The 19,285-nt window shown below is 35.5% G+C and overlaps 1 protein-coding gene across 2 annotated transcripts in view; it reads left to right on the top strand.

Annotated features, from left to right (window-relative positions):
• Nucleotides 1-19,285, top strand: part of LOC109058635 (neuroligin-2-like) — a 168,475-nt gene that overhangs the window by 112,343 nt on the left and 36,847 nt on the right. The window lies entirely within an intron of this gene.

Here is a 19,285-nt window from a genome sequence, read left to right as displayed (position 1 = left end):
TTCTGACTACACAACTCTAATGTGGGGTCACTTTTAGCAGGTTTGGTCAAGATAGTTAGCTTTTAGTTAATGGTTTAATCTTCTACAGAAAAGAGCACCAGCAGATCCCACAGTGCTCCAATTACAGGCTATAGGTCAATTTCTGCTTAATTGTTCTTATTATATAAAAGTCGCTTATATGGAAGTGAATCCTGGATCAGAATAACTCCCCAGGGAGGCTACCTGCTATTGTCATTAGACTGAGTTTCTTCATTAGTTTTGACCGCAAAGCTGAATACGCATAGTTCAGAAGTGTGCAAGTTTCTTAAGGGTAATATGAGGTCTTATGAAAGCGTTTTTGAATTAAAGTGCTAAATCCTTTCTTATTTCCTCTCTTTCTCTCTTTTATTATTTTACAAGTCTGAAATATTGAAGAGTGATATATTCATGCAGATTAGCTTTGGCTCTGACGGGTTTATTAGGCCACAGCAGTTAGAAATATATTTTTCCATTTCTTACTTTAACTGCGGCACTGCCCAGAGCGGGGATAAGGCAGCCTTTAGATTTGCACTTAATAAAAAAAATAAAAAATGACAAGGAAATAAAAAAGAAAGGCGCTTGGGATGTTCAAAGCTTTACTGCTAAACTGCAGAAAAGTTGGTGCCAGTTTGAATTCGTAATACTTGTAATATATAACATACACACAAATACAGCTGAAGGGCTGAGGCTGAGTCAGATGGTTCTAAGGCCCTGGGTGTGGTGCTTTAGCATTTTGACTTTCTCTGGCATATTAGCGCGTTATGTACTTGGCTCTGGAGCTTAGTGCAGATAGTGAAGCTTAGAAATGTCAGCCTCTCAGCTCATTTCTTCCTGCCATGCAAAAGAGAGTGCTTATGTTTGTTTGTAAATGCCTTTCTCTCACTACCTGTTTGTCTTCTCATAGACTCAAGACTTTCCCCTCTAAATATAATGCAAAGCACGAGGAATTTAAATTGATGCAGAGAAAGAGAGAGAGAGAGAGAGAGAGAGAGAGAGAGAGTGTGTGTGTGTGTGTGTGTGTGTCTAAAATACTGATGAAAAATGTCTGTCTGGTGCGACGAGCAGTGAAGCCGCATTGGGATTAGTGGTGACCTGTTTGTTTAAATAAATATATAAATTTGATTGGCAAAACCGTTTATGGAGCTGTGTTGCGGAGTAACTAAATAAAAGTAGAGATGCTTATTGATAGCTTGATAGTAGCTAAGCTGTTTTCAAACCAGTGTAGCTTTTTTCAGGAGTTATGAACTGAGAAATCAAAATTCCCTTGATCTTTTGACATATAAGAGGTCATTGTACTATAAAAATCTCCTGTAAGTTTCAGAATTCAAAACTTTCTTGTTAGTCTAAAAACAGCTTATATTGAAGCCAATCTGCCAAGACGACAGGTGGTGGAATGTGCCACTTTATGACATAATAGTGTGGCTAAACTCCACCTCCACACAAGATCAATATCTGCTTCTACATCACTGCCTGTTTAGCCCTGCCCACTGAGTTGTTCACTGCATTTTTTTTTTTTGCTTCATTTTTTCCACTCATTCATTTACAAACAAGGTACAATTTGACGCAGGATTTTCAGAGAGATTGAAACTAAAAGATGATGATGTGTGACTATATTGGATCCAACAGTAATTTCGCACAACAAAACTGTTTTTATTACATGGTCACTATTACTTTGTCTGTTATTACAGATCGTTTGATATGTATTGAGTATTTATGTGTTTTTAACCTAAATCAAAGCAGCGTCCATCTAAGAAAGTAGTAAGCTGTCAAACATACACAGCTGTTAGCCAATCATAGCAGTGGGTGTTTACTTCTAAGTCTACAATTCGCCACACCTATTCAAACAGAGCATTCTAATGGAGGGGCATCAAAACAGGACAGAAAATAACCTATTACTTCTAAATTATGATGTTTTTGATGTAAAAATCTTGATAATATTATAAGTGGACCATAGAGATCAGTACAAAATAATAAACAAAGGGAGTTCATGACCCCTTTAAAGTTATTTGTGACATTGCTACATTGCATATCTACATACATTTTTTTTTTTATCATCACATTGTTTGCACATGAATCTTTTTTATGTGCTCTCTTAAATGGTTCTTTCTCTCATACAATTTGAACTGCACATTTAAGTTTAGCAAACTGTTTAATTTGGCTCACTTGAAACAAGTGGTTCACTTTTTGTGAACCAGTTTGTATAAATTAGATGGTTATCTTTTTATGGTAACATTCTATGTTAACAAACAGTATCACTAAAATAAATCACTGACTTATTTGAGGCTCTGTATTGAAGTTCTTATGAGATTTATTTTTTAACAATATTTAGGTAAACCATGTTCTTCATCACTGTTTAACTGTTATAGAATTTGGTGTGTTTTCTAGTTTTAATGGTTGTATTTCATTAAAAGTTATCTTTTAATTTTGGTTTAATGCTGTCACCCATATTGAGATCACTGTTGTTCAAACGTTTGGGGTCAGTAAGATGTATTTAAAATAAATAAATATTCTCATATGGCAAGGCTGCATTAAATTGACAGTACAGACACTTCAAATGAATGCTGTTCTTTTGAATTCTCTATTCATCAAAGAATTCTTAAAAAAAAAATCATCAGGGTTTCCACAGAAATATTAAGCAGCGCAACTGTTTTCAACATTGATAATAATAAGAAATGTTTCTTAAGCACCAATGCAGCATATTAGAATGATTTCTGAATTTCTGAAGACTGTAGTAATTTAACTTTGGCATCACAGAGATACAGTAAATCAAATTTTAGACTACTATAAATTCAAGTATAAAACAGTTATTTTAAATTGGAATGATATTTTACAATATTACTGTAACATTTTTACTGTATTTTTGATCAAATAAATACAGCCTTATAGGAGACTTCTTTTAAAAACACAAAAAAAAATCTTCGACCCCAAACTTTATTGAACGATAGTGTATATAAAAATATTGTTCCCCATCATAGCTTCTTTAGTAGCCTGTAGCTTAGCTAAGTACTTTTTCAGAAGGCAAGCTTTACTTTAAGTCATTATGTTGAGTCGTGCCAAATCTGGACCTCAAGGACACCTGGTGCATGCAAGTCTCCACAAAGGAAAGATATGATGTAGGATATATAGCAGCAGTGACAGGATGCAATTAACATCAGCACATCTCATCATGCACTGGCAGCAGTGTTCCGTCGTCATGCCCCTCCTCTCAACTATCAGCTTCTATCATGATTCTGGATGAGGGCCAGCAAAATGAGCACAGAGGCGACAGTGATTCAAGGAATGGCAGATCCTCTATCATCATGGGCCGTCATTTGAAATGAGAATGAGTGACGTGAATCAAACTATAATTTAGATAAAACCATTGGCCTGCACACAGTCTGTCACTTGTTCAGTCACAGATGCTTTGTTCATTAGAGTTATGGATTCAATTTATAGTCAAACCACATCCAACTGAAAGAATTCGATTTCATTTTTAGAGTTTAGGAAGATTGCATAATTCATTCATTTAAAGGTCGTATAGTTGCACAGGTCATTTGAAGGTTGTGTTGGTCGTTTGAAGATTATATAAGCCATTGGATGGTATTTTTAATAATTAATAGCTGCCAGAGATCTTATGTTATAGACATTGACTTGTGCTTACTGTCCAAGGTCATGTATACCCTATAGTCATTCGACTGGCTTTGCCAAGTGTCTGAAGGGCAAACTGGGACTCAAAAGCAGCTACTGACCCATCATAACCATTGAATCAATAAATAAGTCAATAAAAAAGAAAAAAAAATGTTTATATGAAGTAATCAGTAACAAAAACATTGAATCTGTTAACATTAGGTAATGCATAGGAGAATTTATTAAATTGGTTAATGTTAATTTTACACATACATTTTTAACATTTCAAAATGTATAAATGAACATAAGGTTGATCTGTTATGAATGAACATGCGTGATTTAATAAATTAACACTAATGTAAACTAATGTTCCTTTATAAAATGTTAAAAAAAATACATTTATTAAGAATTTTACATTTATTAAATGTAAAAAAAAAAATAATAAAAAAAATTACATAAAAAAAAAGGTTTTCATTGTTAGTTTGTGATTCTTAATGCATTAACTTGTGGTTACCAAATTGAACCTTGTTATACAGTGTTAGGGAGTGTAACTTCAGTTAGATCTGGTGCTCTCATATTTCAATCCAGATTAAATTTATCTCCATTTTTATCGAGTACGTAATATTTGATCACATTTTTTATGTGATTTTACTGACTTTATTCATTTGCCCTGTATTATATGATAGTGTTGGGTCAGAGTCCACCTTGTTGAGTCAGAGTCGAGTCCTAGTCTTTAACCAATTGAGTTTGAGTGAGAGATGTTTATTAATGTCTTTTTATCTTAATTTTATGCTGTTAACTATATATATATATGTGTGTGTGTGTGTGTGTGTGTGTGTGGTAGGGGTATGTGTGTGTATATATATATATATATATATGTGTGTGTGTGTGTGTGTGTGTGTGTGTGTATATATATATATATATATATATCATCTTTCATGTTACACATGACGTGGATTCATCTTAACTCTGAAGTCCATGTCAAGTCTGAATACAAATCCACCCGTGTCTGTCCGAATTCATTCTTAGCTGCAGTCCAAGTCACAAGTCCAAGTACCCCAACTCTGCTGTATGGTGCTATTAACATTAATATCCAGTGAAACTGATGTGGATACTCAAAATGAATAGTTGAGCTGCACATCTAAAATCTAAAAGAGCTAAACTGAGGATGAGAGAACTTTAAATATCCTTTGAATCTTTTTATGTGATTTGTTTCAATTGGTTTTGACAACTGACCCAAGTCTGTTAGCTCAGCTATATAGCTCAGTTTAGCTCATATTTATGTCTGAATGTCTGCTATTGTTAGTATCGAATGTATATGTTTGTCTGTGCATTGGAAACTCTCTTGGATCCAATTTAGCAAAACCACATTTCATTATTTTTATATCATCTGTCACATAATATATCTCATGCACAAACACACATAGTGAAAAGGCTTGGGGGGAACAAGGAGTGATAGTTATAAATTCCTTATTTACACACACCTCTTACTCTCTCTTTAGCCTTTTTGGTAGTTCTGCCTGTCTTTTCTTACCCTGCTGCAGGTTTTTCTGAATACTACACCAACATTCATCATTGCTTTGACACCATCACTTGTTCATACATCTTTTTCCCCTCCTGCTACACTCTGTTTTTGCTCTGGTGAGTGGTGAGCTGCAGGTAGAAGTGCCATCTTCATATTCCCCAACACAGCCATGTGGCTCTTTTTTTTTCACAGCATCCCCTGTTACCGTGATAGTGGTTGCCATGACGGCGGTTGCCTTGGAGGTAATGATTTAGGCTTTCCACTTGCACTGCGTCTTTCTGTGGCTGAAGGTGGAAATGGTGTCTCGACCCCAACCATCACGTGCTGGATATCACATCAGTACCTATACAAAAAAGCACATCCCAGTGGATATTTTACTCTGTAGCTTTTTTGTTTGTCTGTTCCTTTTCTTTCTTGTCTTTTTTTTGTAGGATCATTCTCTGATTTCTGTTTGTCTCTTGCTCTCTCTCAGTTTGGAGTGCATTCTGAAGGGAATTCATCTCCCTTTGTTAATGGATAAATCAGGTGCTTGTAAAGTCATTAAGAGCTTGACCTTGGCTTTGCTGAGAGAGACAGAGATGGAAAAAAATGACAATTAAATACTGAAAATACAGTGAGGATTTTTGGAGGAGGAGAGTGGGAAAGAGGAGTGAAAAGACATGAAAGAGAGATTTAAAAGATATTAGTTAAAATTATATATTGATAGGGAGATACTTTATAGTAAAAGATGGTACTATCTTTTTACACTACGTTATTCTTTGAAGTACTGTGGAGTACAATGTTAAAATAGGCAGTCGTGCAGAGCTATGGTACAGTACTGTTTTGTTAGGGTACATTTAAAAAATAATTATAATAGGCTGAAAAAATAGGTTGAATCTAAGGAAATCATTTTTAGCATCACACATTAATTAAATTAATTAATTAAAGTACCATTATGTAGAAAAAAAATGGTAAACTTTACAATAAACTTCCATTTGTTAAAATTATTTTATTGAAAATTAAGGTAACAGTTTAGTTTAGGAACCAATTCTCACTATTAACTAGTTGCTTATTAGCATGCGTATTACTAGCATATTGGCTGTTTATTAGTAATTGTAAAACACATATTAATGCCTTATTCGGCCTGACTATATTTTAGATCCCTTAATCCGACCCATACATAAACTTGACAACTACCTTACTATTAATAAGCAGCAAATTATGAGTTTATTGAGGCAAGAGTCATAGTTTGTAGTTAGTTAACAATAAGAATTGGTCCACAAACTAATTTAGTATTCATAATGTTAATTTCAACATTTACTAATACATTATTAAATCAAAAGTTGTATCTGTTAGTATTATTTCATGAACTGAGCTAACGTGAAGTAACAATGAACAGTTGTTTTGCTCATTGTTAGTTATTAGTAGTTGATGCATTAACTTGATCTTTTCCTTTTTTCTTAAGAAAAACATTTTCTTTCTTTTAATTTTGGGGTAAAAAACATTCATGGGGAAAGTGGAAACCCTTATAGTTTGTGGGGTGTCTTTTTCTACGTGTGAGTGTGTGTCCTGACAAGGTTGAGAGAGATATTAAGATGTGAACGAAGAGCCAAACTCTGAATCCTGACCATCCAGGCAGTTTCCATAGCAACCTGAGGCAGAACAGATAAGCAGAGGCCTCTTGACTCCAAGAGTGTGAGTGAGAGAGAGGAAGAGATGGGAAAAAACTCAAAAGAGAGACTGAAAGATCAGGCAGGTAAAGTAATGAAGGAGACAGAGATGGAAGGATGACATAAATAAGTGGTCTGATCTTGAAGCAGAGAGTTGCACTATTGCACACACACACAAACACATTACTGATTATGCAAGAAACACATTTCTCATCATGTGTTTTATCCATTTATTTGCGTTCCTTTTTTATTTGCTCTTTTGCCCTCATCACAAAATTTCATTCAGTCTCAGCTGTTTGACACCACTGAAAGTTTATATACTTTTTCTTCCTCTCTCCCTTTCCCTTCATTATCTATTTCTTTGTTTTCCAACTTTCTCAGCGAGATTTTAAAAAAGATTAACGGTACTGATGGATGTATTACAACATAGACATGTTTTCTATAACTTCCTGAAAACTTATGGTTCCATTATAGTTGGAGATAAGTTTCCTGAAGCTTCTGACAGACAGGAGAGAATTCAGTCGGATTTGAGCAACTTTGCTTCAAACAGCTGACACAACTTTTGTGCTTATAGAGCGAGTGTTCGGATCTTGGAGTTTTCCTCCTGACAGGTGCTTTAACCTGTGGGAATTACAGCTTTGGATTTTAAGTGGGTACAGAAGGAGACACAGGCCCATATGTATCAGCCATCTCTGAGTTTGACTGACGGTTGAATTCAGCTCATCTCCGTATTGGGATTTTGTAGTAGATGTATTAGGGTATAGAATAAACATAGACCATAAAACAAAACTCTGGTCATTTTTTATACATATAATTTTATAGGTCCAAGTTCGATTTTCACTCTTCTTTATGTGACTCATCAGAAATTCTCAGGGTTATTCATGTCTACATGTCTATTCATATAGTACGGAGTGATATGAGCGAGAATGTCAAGCAGATGAGCACTAAAGCTTGACATGCCAAAGCATGTTTTCTAGCTGCTTGGCCCTAGCTATTTATTCTAGAAAATAATTTGGTGTCTTTATAAGTATCACAATAATAAAAAGCTATATGAAATTATTATTATTTGAGAAGGGCATGCTATTTTTGTTTAAAAATCTTTTAATTTTGTCTAAGAATTACATCTCTTATTTTACAGGAATTTCAAGAAAATATATTAATATTCAAGTAGCATTATATTTTTTAGATGTATCGGTAGCACTTTAATTTAAGGACCAATTCTCATTCTTAACTAATTGCTTATTAGCATGCATATTACTAGCATATTGGCTGTTTATTAGTACTTATTATTCACATATTAATGCCTTATTCTGCATGACCATATTCTAGATCCCTTAACCCAACCCATACCTAAACTTAACAACTACCTTATTAACTATTAATAAGTAGCAAATTAGCAGTTAACTGAGGGAAAACCAGGTGATAGTGAATATGTGTTCCCTAATCTAAAGTGTTACCAATGTATTTAATATTTTGTTCAATTTCAGTCAAAATATTTAAAAATGGAGTAACTGACTCTGATCAGATTAATCATTTTTAAGAACTACAATTATTACCCATTCCATATCAATAGTTTTTATCTCATGCATGTTATTAAGTGGAAGGTATTTGGTACAACACAGATCCTCCCTGGATCAAGACATCACTCCAAACTGGATGAAAGAGCCAGGAGGAAACTGGTGAGAGAGGTGACCAAAAGTCCTACAGCAACTCTGAAGCAGTTGCAGGAAGTTATGACAAAAGGTGGTCATGTGTGTGCATGTGACAACAATATCACAAGTTCTCCACAAATAAAATAAAAAAGCCACTCCTCAAGAAAAGCCACATGCAGTCACGAGTCACGACTGAGCTTTGCCAAAACGCACCTTGAGGCAGATGAGACTAGGGCCTTAGTGTTTTAAAATTAAAATAATCCTCTTCTAAACTGGCGTTTTCACTGCGTTTCAGAAACGATCTCAGTCCACACTACACAACCGGAAACGCATGTCACATGACCATTTATGCACACTGGGCATGTGTGTAAAAGTATAAACATTAAATTGGTTGCTTGTCACTGGCAGGTTCAACAATGAACATGATGGCACATGTAGGTAACTGCTGTATTATAAAATACTGAGCGAATGTGGGCATCCACGCCATTGTTTTCAAAAGTCTCCGTTTTGGTCTGTTTACACTGAAACGCAACCCCAGAGTTTTCAAATTAAAACGGGGTCTTCGAATTTTTGAAGTGTAAACAACAGTCGTAACCATAGAAAAAGTTATCTGTCAGTAAGTCTCCTTTTTATATACCTGACTGTCTGATGTACATATTTAGCTCCATGGTCATATTTTTGATGGAAAAATTATAGAAATTATCATTCTTTCTAAATGTGATGTAAACTGTGACTACAAATAAACAGAAACAGATGCGGCTGATGTGTGTCCTCTTTCTTTTGTGAAATAACAGTAAATACCACTTTATTTCTGTATGACTCTTTTTCCAGTCCTAACAAAAATAATTCATTATGATCAATGTATCACTTATTATTGTAAAACCGGTAAAACATTGATGTTTTGGATTTAAATCTTAAAGTAAACAACAAAAAATGCAAACAAACATCCGCTTTTATCACATTCGTTTTGTGATCTCGCTAGTTCCAGCGATTTCTTTCTGATTAATTATGATAACTTCTCTTTGTTGGTGAAATGATGGGGTTGCATGGCATTGTTCCAGAGAGGTGTGTAAAGGGCGGGTTTTAGCGCAGCGGAGCTTCTGGCCCAACAGTGGAAAAGCGACTATTGAAAACCTGTGGAATGACTTGAAGACTGCAGTCCACAAACAGTCAGCATCAAATTTAACTGAACTTGAGCAGTTCTGCAAAGAAGAGCGGGCAAATATTGCAAAGTTTAGATTTGCAAAGTTAGTAGAGACATACAGTACTTAAAAAGACTAAAGGCTGTAATTAAAGCAAAAGGTGCTTCAACAAAATACTGACACAAGGGGGTGATCCCTTTTCCCACTCAGTGTTTCTGTTATTTGTTGGTGTTTTATCTCTCACTTGGATGTTATAAGTTGCACTGAGTAAATACAGCTGTGGGGAAAAAAACTGTCCGTCTCCATTTCAGGCTGCAAGGCAAAATGTGATTATTTAAATATTATTTATTTAATGGGGTGGGGGGTTCTTTACTATACCTACTGTATATCCTAGTTGTTCTTTTTCATATAAGTAGAGTGAATGAGAACTGGGACTGTCAAAAAAACACACACACAAAAAAAAACAATAAAAGTGTCAAGACTCATGCTCTATATTCAAAGTTCTCTGAAACATTTGATAGCTGGATGTCTGATGAGCTTGACTGAAGATGAACTATTCCTTTAAGACAAAAGGTATTTGGAAACTTTCTGGATATCAGACTTAGGTAAAGTTTCTATAGTTCTTCCCATCTCCAGAGTTGTGTGATTTTGCTAGGAGACACAAAAAAAAAAAAAATGTTTTAAGGGCCTAAGGTTAAAAGTAATTATAATAAATTCAAGCAAGGAATTTTCAGATGCCACTTGGTTTCATATTTTGCATCAGTTGCATTGACAGCATTTTGAATCTTTTAGTGGCCACTGATTTAAGGTTGTAATTTAATTATCAAGATTTAAGGTTGTAATTTATATGAATGTATAAGAAAAAGAAAGGGTGTGACTAACTTTTTAATCACCTTTTTGCCTGCACTAGTCAGTTTAGATAGTATGACTAATGAATCTTTAAAAGTCCAACTATCCTATGTCTCCCCAAAATTATTTAATGTCACCAGCCCATTTATATTTGTAAAAAGATCCGCAAAATGTCAATTTTCTCCTCCCTCTGTTTTTCTTGGCCTTGTGCCTCGATATCCTCCATTTCTCTCCATTTTGAGGTCATAGCCGTGGAGATCAGGTGCCTCCCCTCCCTCAACTTCAATTTTCCTTGCATGCAAATTAGATCCGAAAGGACTATACAAAGCCGCAATTACTGCAGGTTAAACACACACACATAGCACATGGATGACTGATGGAAAGTAGCATATGGTGAGAGAGAGGTTGGTTTAAGGTTCATTTCAGGCTGCAATTTGGCATAATCAGGTTTGCATACGCCATATTGCGTGTGTTTAAATGAGTAAGGCTGCATACCTGTGTGCCCTAGCACACCTACTGTACATTCGGTGCAAAATTCCAAGTTTACAGGCTCCTCATGCTAATTAACTCATTAACCAATTAACTGGTGCATTCTGGAGAAGCAGCCCATTTCCTGTCAGCGTGTTTTCACGCTGGTCTTGCAGACTCAGGGGATGGTGATATCTCTGCCAGTCTACTTTCATTCCGCTGTCTTGCACTGAGTGTTTAATAAACCTCCCACACTCTGCTGAGCAGAGAAAATGACCTCCACCGCTATTATCGGTACTTACTTATTCCAGCAATGCTTTTCTATAGAAGGAGGAATTATGGGGTGGTGGGGGGGGGGCGTGTTTACACCCGAACCATTCTCTTCAGTTTGCGGTGCTCAGCAAGGCTCCTTGTTTCATTCTCCGTCAGACAGCGCTAAAGTATCTAACAGCAGTGTTCCTCGGACAGAACTTGGAGACAAATCGAAGGCTTTAGAAGCTGCACACCTCTAGCCAATCAGGTGTTCCGGAGCCCCCGTGTCGATGTGGGATTGGACGGGACAGTGCTAGAAGCGCTAGTATATGATTTGAAATCAACATGTGTTTGTTTTTCCCATCCTTAATGCAGACAGAGTAGCTTTTTTGATAATGAATTCTAGCCTGCGGCTTCTGCATACAAACAGTTTAGAGGAGACAGAGAGCGGCTAGAATCAGCAATGAGATGTTTGGCTTTTTAAGTCCGGCCTGATCTCATTTGTTTTCTTTATAATTCATCTGCCACTAATTGTAATTATTCAAACCCCCTCTGCTCATCGTGACGCACTCAGAAAATGCTTCAAGGTTTGCTTACTAAAACAACCTTTGTGTTAATTAGTTCATAGGTGGCAAGTCTTAATTGCTTGAACTGATAAGCACTGATTATTTCACAGGAAAAAGCAGAATATATAGTTATAGTCATGGATGTGCAGTTTATTTGATACTGAGTTCAAACTGATCTATCTATCGATCTATGCTTTTATAATTAAAAATTGTAACATATGAATTTCTTTTAATTAAATGTATATCCTGCAGCCCCTCTCCTACCTCATTTCAAACTCAATTAAAATGTATATCGAATTGGAATTTAAAGAGCATTCTAAATTCAATTCTGAATGGTGCACCCTGACTCATGGAGGTTGCAAGCAGCAATTGATGTGATTTTCCCAAGTGCTTGTGCGTTTGCATCAGGTGGTCTATAAGCAGAGGTTGGTGCATGTGCCGTCTGGGGCTGAGATTCATTGGAGAAGCAGCTTTGATGAAATTTAGCTTGTATCTAGAAGAGCACTGCAGTCAATGTAGCCCAAAGTATTTTTTGTATGTTTGTTTATTTTGTTGCTTAATCAGTGTTGGATATTTAAGCATCTTACACATTTCAGCATTCAGAATCAATTAACATTCAGCAAACTGGCTGCTTTATTCTCAAATATTTCCCTCCACTGAGGGTACCACACTGAGCTGTGTTTACTCATGGAAAGAAGTCATCATGTAATCACAGCCTTGTTCACACAATCAATGTGAGTTAAATTCAACAATGAGAGCTTTATTAACTCAAACAGAGCTGCCAACAGCACAGTAGCCATGAGTTCCCTGTCCACTTTGCCATTCTGTGCTGATCTGTTTGCCAGACACCCTGCTAAGTTTGGGTCTTGAGTCTTGGGTTGATTTTGTATTTATTTATTTGTTTTTATTAAAAAATAATATGATATGTATATAATAATATGTTTTCATAACAAATAAAAAATATAATAAATAAAATTGTATTTAAATGATGTTAGTGTTAGTTCCCGGTTAAAGTGTCCAGATGTGTGTGTGTGTGTGTGTGTGTGTGTGTGTGTGTGTGTGTGTGTGTGTGTGTGTGTGTGTCCTATCATAAAAATCAAAGGTGTAGTTCATTAACAATAAATGTGTCAACCAAAAACCAACTTTTTGTTTCATTTTGAACTGTTGTTCAAAATGCACCTATTGCTTCATAATTGAAGCCCATTAAACTACATTTTCTGAAATGTTATGATTGAAAGGTGTGCTTGTGCTATATTTCTTAAAAAAAATAATAATAATTTTTTTAAGTATCCAAATAATTTTTGAGGTCACTGTACAGTATACACGTGTGTATGTATATGGGCACAAGAAACACTGATGATATCAAGAAAATCTTTTTATCTGAGGTTAAGAACTAAATCATGACTTTTTGGATTGGTCAAAGGTAATTTGTAATATATGAGGCAACAAAATAGAGTCCAAGTCCAAAAGCATAACCTCAGATATGAGACTTTCATAACTGGAGACATGGGAGTCCTGGTTGGTTGACTATGTGTTTGTGTGAGCCCAATTAAGACACTTTCGCAAGCTGACAGTTTGGCTGCATTCCCTGGATAGAGGAGTCTTCCACAGCGTCTTTTCATTCCCAACAGCATTTCTCTTGCTTCACGTTGAGGTTTGCTTTTGTTTAATCAGTCTGGATTTGTACCAAATTTTGAATTTTTCATGTGGAACGCGAAACTAGCAGAACAGTTACAGATCAAATCAAAGATCTACATGCAGCTAAAGAATTACACATAAAGAATGGAAGGGGGAAATTACAGAAATATTGGTTCACATTTACTTAGCTGTCTCATTTGATGTATTTTATAACCATACGGCACTATATACTGTGCTGAATTAAAAATGTAGCTTTACCTCATCTTTCTTTTGTCTCTCTCTCCCATTCTATACCTTTACACATTTACATAATAATTTTTTTCTGTCATTCTCATTCGTACCTACACTCCAGTTTCATTTCATTTACATTCGCTCTATTTGCTTTCTAACATACTTTTTAAATATGTATAAATTCGTATGATGTATTATTCAATATGAATCTTGAAGTTGGCACCCAGTACTTCACTTCAACAATACTGCTGAAATTACTCATGTGAAGAAAATTACACAGTGTGTCAACCTGAGAACTGTCACTTTTAAACAAATGTTGTCATTTTGTAGGATTACCTTACACTGAACCTCAATAGGTAATGCCTTTGGTGTCACAGTTTCAAAAAGTGGTAGGGACAGACAGTGTGGGAGAATTAACAGACTGCTGATTGTGATGTCATAAAATGGCATATAAATATTAATTAGGTTATGCACAAGTAATTTATTAGTAATTTATTAGATAAATAGTCCGGGAAAAGTTCCAAGCCAAAACAAAATGTTTTTCAGTTTCAATATCAAGTTACTTTTCAACATATAACTAGATATTTATTCCAGTAATGTGACGGAGGAATCATTCCTGTCAAACATTTTGAGTGCTCAAATGAACTTGACACATTTAATTAACTTGATTCCTACATTCGCCACAGTCAGTCCCGGGATTTTGTAGGTCACTGGATAAATTCATGGGTCAGTTAGTCTTTTGGTAACATTACCATGAATGTGAGGAATTTCATGTTCTAATCAGTTCAAAAATAACTGTAAATTAAATTTTTTTACTTCAGTGCTGTCAGGGAGGGACTCTCAGCACTTATGGTGGCAAATGTGTGACCTTTGATCTTTTTGATCCCAACACTGTAGCTCATGGAAGCATATATATACAATCAAATTCCCGAAAAGTATATTTTAGTGTAATAAAATGTAATTTAGTGTGGCATATGTATTGTGTTATTATAACAAGTGTAGTTTTATGTATTTTTATTTTTATACATTATGCCAGATTAGGGGTTCATTTCAAATATAAAAATGTATATTAAATTGTATTTATAAATACTAGCATGTCAAATATACCCTTACAATAGGGTTTTGTGCAGCTCAGACTACATTACCTTACAATCCCTTATGTAATTAATTTATTTGACAAAAGGTTTATCAAAAGCAATTTTGTGACAAGGTTGCATGTAACACACAGGCTAACTTCAAACTTAAACGTTTGTACTTTACCATCACCAGTGCAAGTATATACTTTTTGTACATAGTATCTTATGAAAAGTAAACTGAAAACAGTGGAAGAATTAATGTAGCCACTCACAGTCTGTGAAAGACTTCTTATAGGGTGAGTCACCGCACGGAAATCTCAGTCCCCGCTGAGCATAATTTGATCAAAAAATTAATTGTCCACTCATGCAATCATTATAAAACAAAATTTCCACCAGAATGATGGGTTGAAAACAATTCAGCATACAATATATACAGGAAACGTGCTAAAGACATGTTTCTCACACTAACACACATAAAACCGTGACAAAAGCTGTGTAAAAACAAATTAGATTGAGATATGTATTAGGAATAATGTTCGATTAGCTAGTGATGTCATAGTTAACATATTTACCAACAATGTAATATGTCTTATATTTTGTTTATCCAACTTTGTGTTTTTTTACTTTAACTTTTTACAACTAAGTGCTGAATAGAAGTATGGAGTATTCCAGAGAGCAGAATAACAAATAAGTTCATTTCATAAGAGTCATCACTGTTTTGTCTGATGACGCTCATACTACCTATGCTTTATTAAAGATGGTAATCAGGAACATTACACTTTTTCCAGTCAAAAGATCAGTCCACAACCTCACAGAAAATTCACTTGAGCTCAACCGTTGATCAGATTTCATGACAAGGGCAGGACGTGTTTACTGACCAGGAAGAACAAAGTACCATGTTGTCTCTGGAGTTCTAGCTCCATCCTTTGTTCATTCCTTCCCTCTATCCTTCTTTTCCATGCACTCTCACCCTGACTAACAGGTCCAGGCCCGTGGCTGTTATGACAGCCTGTCAGAGTACATTCACAGCACTCTCTCGCTCTCTTTCTTTCAGTGTCCCTCACCAGGAAAATGTGTTGTTCATGCTCTCTCTCCGCTTGTTGTACTTTTCCGTCCCACTCCTCCTCCTCATCCATCATCCTCTCATTGTCTGCTTCACTTCCGTTCCCCTCGTCTTAAACATTAATAGCCACCCGTCTATCCAAATCACCACATCAACATCTGTCTCCTTTTGCTCTCCTCCTATCTCACCTGTTTGTCATTCCCTTTTCCCCTATCCCATTCCTTTATCCCCTCTGTTTTCAGAGGCTAACATCCCTAAACCCCAGATTCATTCATCTGTGTCTGTCTTTCTCTCTCGTATACATGTGTACTCTCTCTTTCTCTTTTTCTTCACCTCTCCCTATTTACGGGTGTTTCTTTAACTATGGCCACTTTTGGCCCTGTGGACTTAATAATCTAAAAAAAAAAAAAAAACCTTTTCACACTCTAGTTTGTTAGATTAATCAGATGTTCCAATGTAGACATGCATGCATCCCTACAGAATTAAAACTTTTTTTCAACTGTAATTCAAGTCAGCAAATGTGTTTTCTACCACAGAACAAATTTTATTATTAGACAACATTCTGCTGAAAGTGCACTTCATATGTGATTTTAGGTGCAATATACTGTTCAAACGTTTTTTCTTTTGAAAGAAATTGATACTTTTATTAAACTGATGCATTTAGTTGATCAAAAATGACATGTAACCTATAACATATGCAAATATTAAGCAACAACTGATTTCAGCATTGTTTCTTGAGCTTGAAATCGTGTATTCCCTTGTGAAAAAGAAGTGTGCTTAATTGTATTGAATCTGCACTTTTAGTATGCTTCAAATCCTAAGGTCTCTGCAAACTGAGTCCGAAATTTTCGTATTCAAAATCTTAAAAATTTGTCATGCACAAAAATCTTGCACACTGAATCCAATGCGTATTAATTAATCAGTTGAGGACAAATTCACAAAACAGCACTAAATGGAGTCTTCAAGCAGTGAGGATGATTTTGTTGTCCACTCGCTTCTAAAAAAAGCAAAAGAAAGGAAATATTGGGTCCATCCAATCCAGAGATATAGAGAGGACGGAGAGTTCCCCCTCAGGAGCAGCGGGATTATCCCGGGTGATTTAAAGTTTACTTCAGGATGTCAGTGGCTCAGTTTGACGCTTTTGCTAGTGATACTAGAGCCACATATTAAAAAGACGACCACCAATTTCTGTGAACTCAGTGTGCAAGGATCTATATACAGTGCTTTGTGCTGTGAGACAAAGTGGATGAACTTGACAATCGCCAATCTTGCTTGTACGGTGGCTCAGAACTGTCAAAACACCTCTCAAAATGTTTGCTACGGATGCGAAAAATGGAAAAATCGAACCGGATCCAAATTTTTTTATGACGGAAGAATATTTCGGAGGCAGTGTGTAAACATGATTGACATAACGTGAGGATGTACTTATTTTTATATTATAGTTATTATATTCGGATGAAATTTTCGGAATCGGTGTGCAATAACCTTAGAAGTACACTTTTTAAAAACTAGTTTCTGTTCAGTCCTGACTTGTTTCTACTATGGTTACTTATGATTTGCAGCTGTTACTCATTCATTATTCTCCATATTTATACTCCCTATTCTATTCAGTCATTGCCGGTTATTTTTCCTGTAAGGAGTGAAATTATTTCCTTATGAAATTAATTCTTTGTGAAGCCAGACTTTCAGGAACTCTCGCAATGCAAATGCAGATGCACCAAAACAATGGGCTTTGATCTCCTCGTGGACCAAACAAACAGATAGGAAGATCTGGAAGAAAGACCATTTGCTCTTTGGTACCTTCACCCATCCTTCCCCCCAGGGCACATGGTCCAGGCATCTAACAGTTGTTACGCTCACATAAAACATTTACTATATCTTCAGGATTCATGCTTGTAAACTTTTCATGTTTGGTATCATTTTAAAGGTCTCTGTGCGATTGGTAAAATGGTCTCAATTTCAAAGTAGTCATTTATATTATGAGAAAGATTGAAAACTTTTGTAGAATTGTGTTCTGCTGTGAAGGGGGTGTGTCCCCCTTTAGGGGTCTGTGAGAATGTTTATCTCCAGCCAGGTGTGACCCTGATGTGACCACGGGAACCTAGAAAAACCAAAAGGTCTTTTATGTTTTTACAGCTGATTTGAAGATTATTTGTTGTCTGGTCTGAGTATTTAAGGGAAGTGACAAAACACTACTGGGCGATTCTGTTGCCAGAAAGCCCGTAGTGTGGAGTGTATTTCATATGCTCCATACTATGTATCTTCCTGAAGTCAGGTATACTATTATGTAATTGTGTTAAACACATTGTGCCTACAGAGCACACTGTATAGTTGTTTGTGCTACTACATGTACACATTGGCTAGTTAAGTTTATTCTCTAAAACACCTGAGTGCTTTGCTATGCATTTTAGACCATGTGTCTTAAATTAGGATAACTGTTACATGTGTGACTATGTTAAATTTTTGTGCCTCCTGCATGGATCACTTGGCCGTTCCCAATATGGCTACAGTGTCTTTGTGCAGGAGCAAAGTTGCAACACAACTACAATGTGATTTACAATTACACTATCCTTTCTAAATTGGCTTCTAATTATTTTCATTATGTAATTGGCATGATACAATTTTACCTGACTGATAATAAATTGTTATATTTGATTTATTCTGCATTATTCTTAATTCATTATTACTAGTAGATTAAAGCAAAGGTATTACGTCAAATCTGTGTTCAGGATTGTTCATACGAAAGGTTTAATAGATGGAGCATGGGGCACATCAATTGAGTCCATTTCGATTTCTGACTATCACTGTCTTAAATAAGTTGCAGTTTTTGTAAATATATAAAAAACTATACTTTTTGTACGAGTAAGCAGGGCGCGACCGACTTAAAGGTAGATATTTACCCTGCATCCAATGTTTAAGATCAGACTGACGAGTTTGTGTTCGGGAAGAGCATTCAATCGGCCAAAATGTTACTTCTAAAGCGATACTGGGTCTGCAATGAACGAATAATTGAAAGTATGGGATTTTCAGAATACTTAAATATCTAAATTAATAAACAATCGATATCTGTGATCAGCTTTTGATAGAAATATTGCCTAAATTTAATGATCACGTGAAATTGGAGTCAGATTAAACATGGAGCTAGACTAAAATTCAAACTAAATCCTGATAAATTCAGAAGTGCAAAGAAAAGACCGAATACGCATTAAACCTTCGACCAGGCCGCTGGATTCCGCTTTTTGGGCTGGCGGGTGGATCCTTACATTCTTTACCATTGTGCTATGTTTGTTCTTCTGTGTGTATGTCTTGTGGATTTATAATTAAAAGACTATTTTTGGATTATACTCCTTTATCATGTGCTTTAATTTTCAAAACACATTACATTTTCATGGTTTAAGACTGAAAGTCCGGGTTTGGTAAAAAAAAAATAATTTTAAGAATAGCAAAAGTAAAGGATAAAGCCATAAAAAGATTCTAAATTTTAATGTTCATATAAAAAAGAAAAACCTGTCAGTTTTATCAAAATAAATTGGTGACATAAAAATGTCCT

Source organism: Cyprinus carpio, chromosome A7, assembly GCF_018340385.1.
Source record: "Cyprinus carpio isolate SPL01 chromosome A7, ASM1834038v1, whole genome shotgun sequence".
NCBI classification, from domain to species: Eukaryota; Metazoa; Chordata; class Actinopteri; order Cypriniformes; family Cyprinidae; genus Cyprinus; species Cyprinus carpio.
This window is presented reverse-complemented; position numbering and strand designations above follow the sequence as displayed.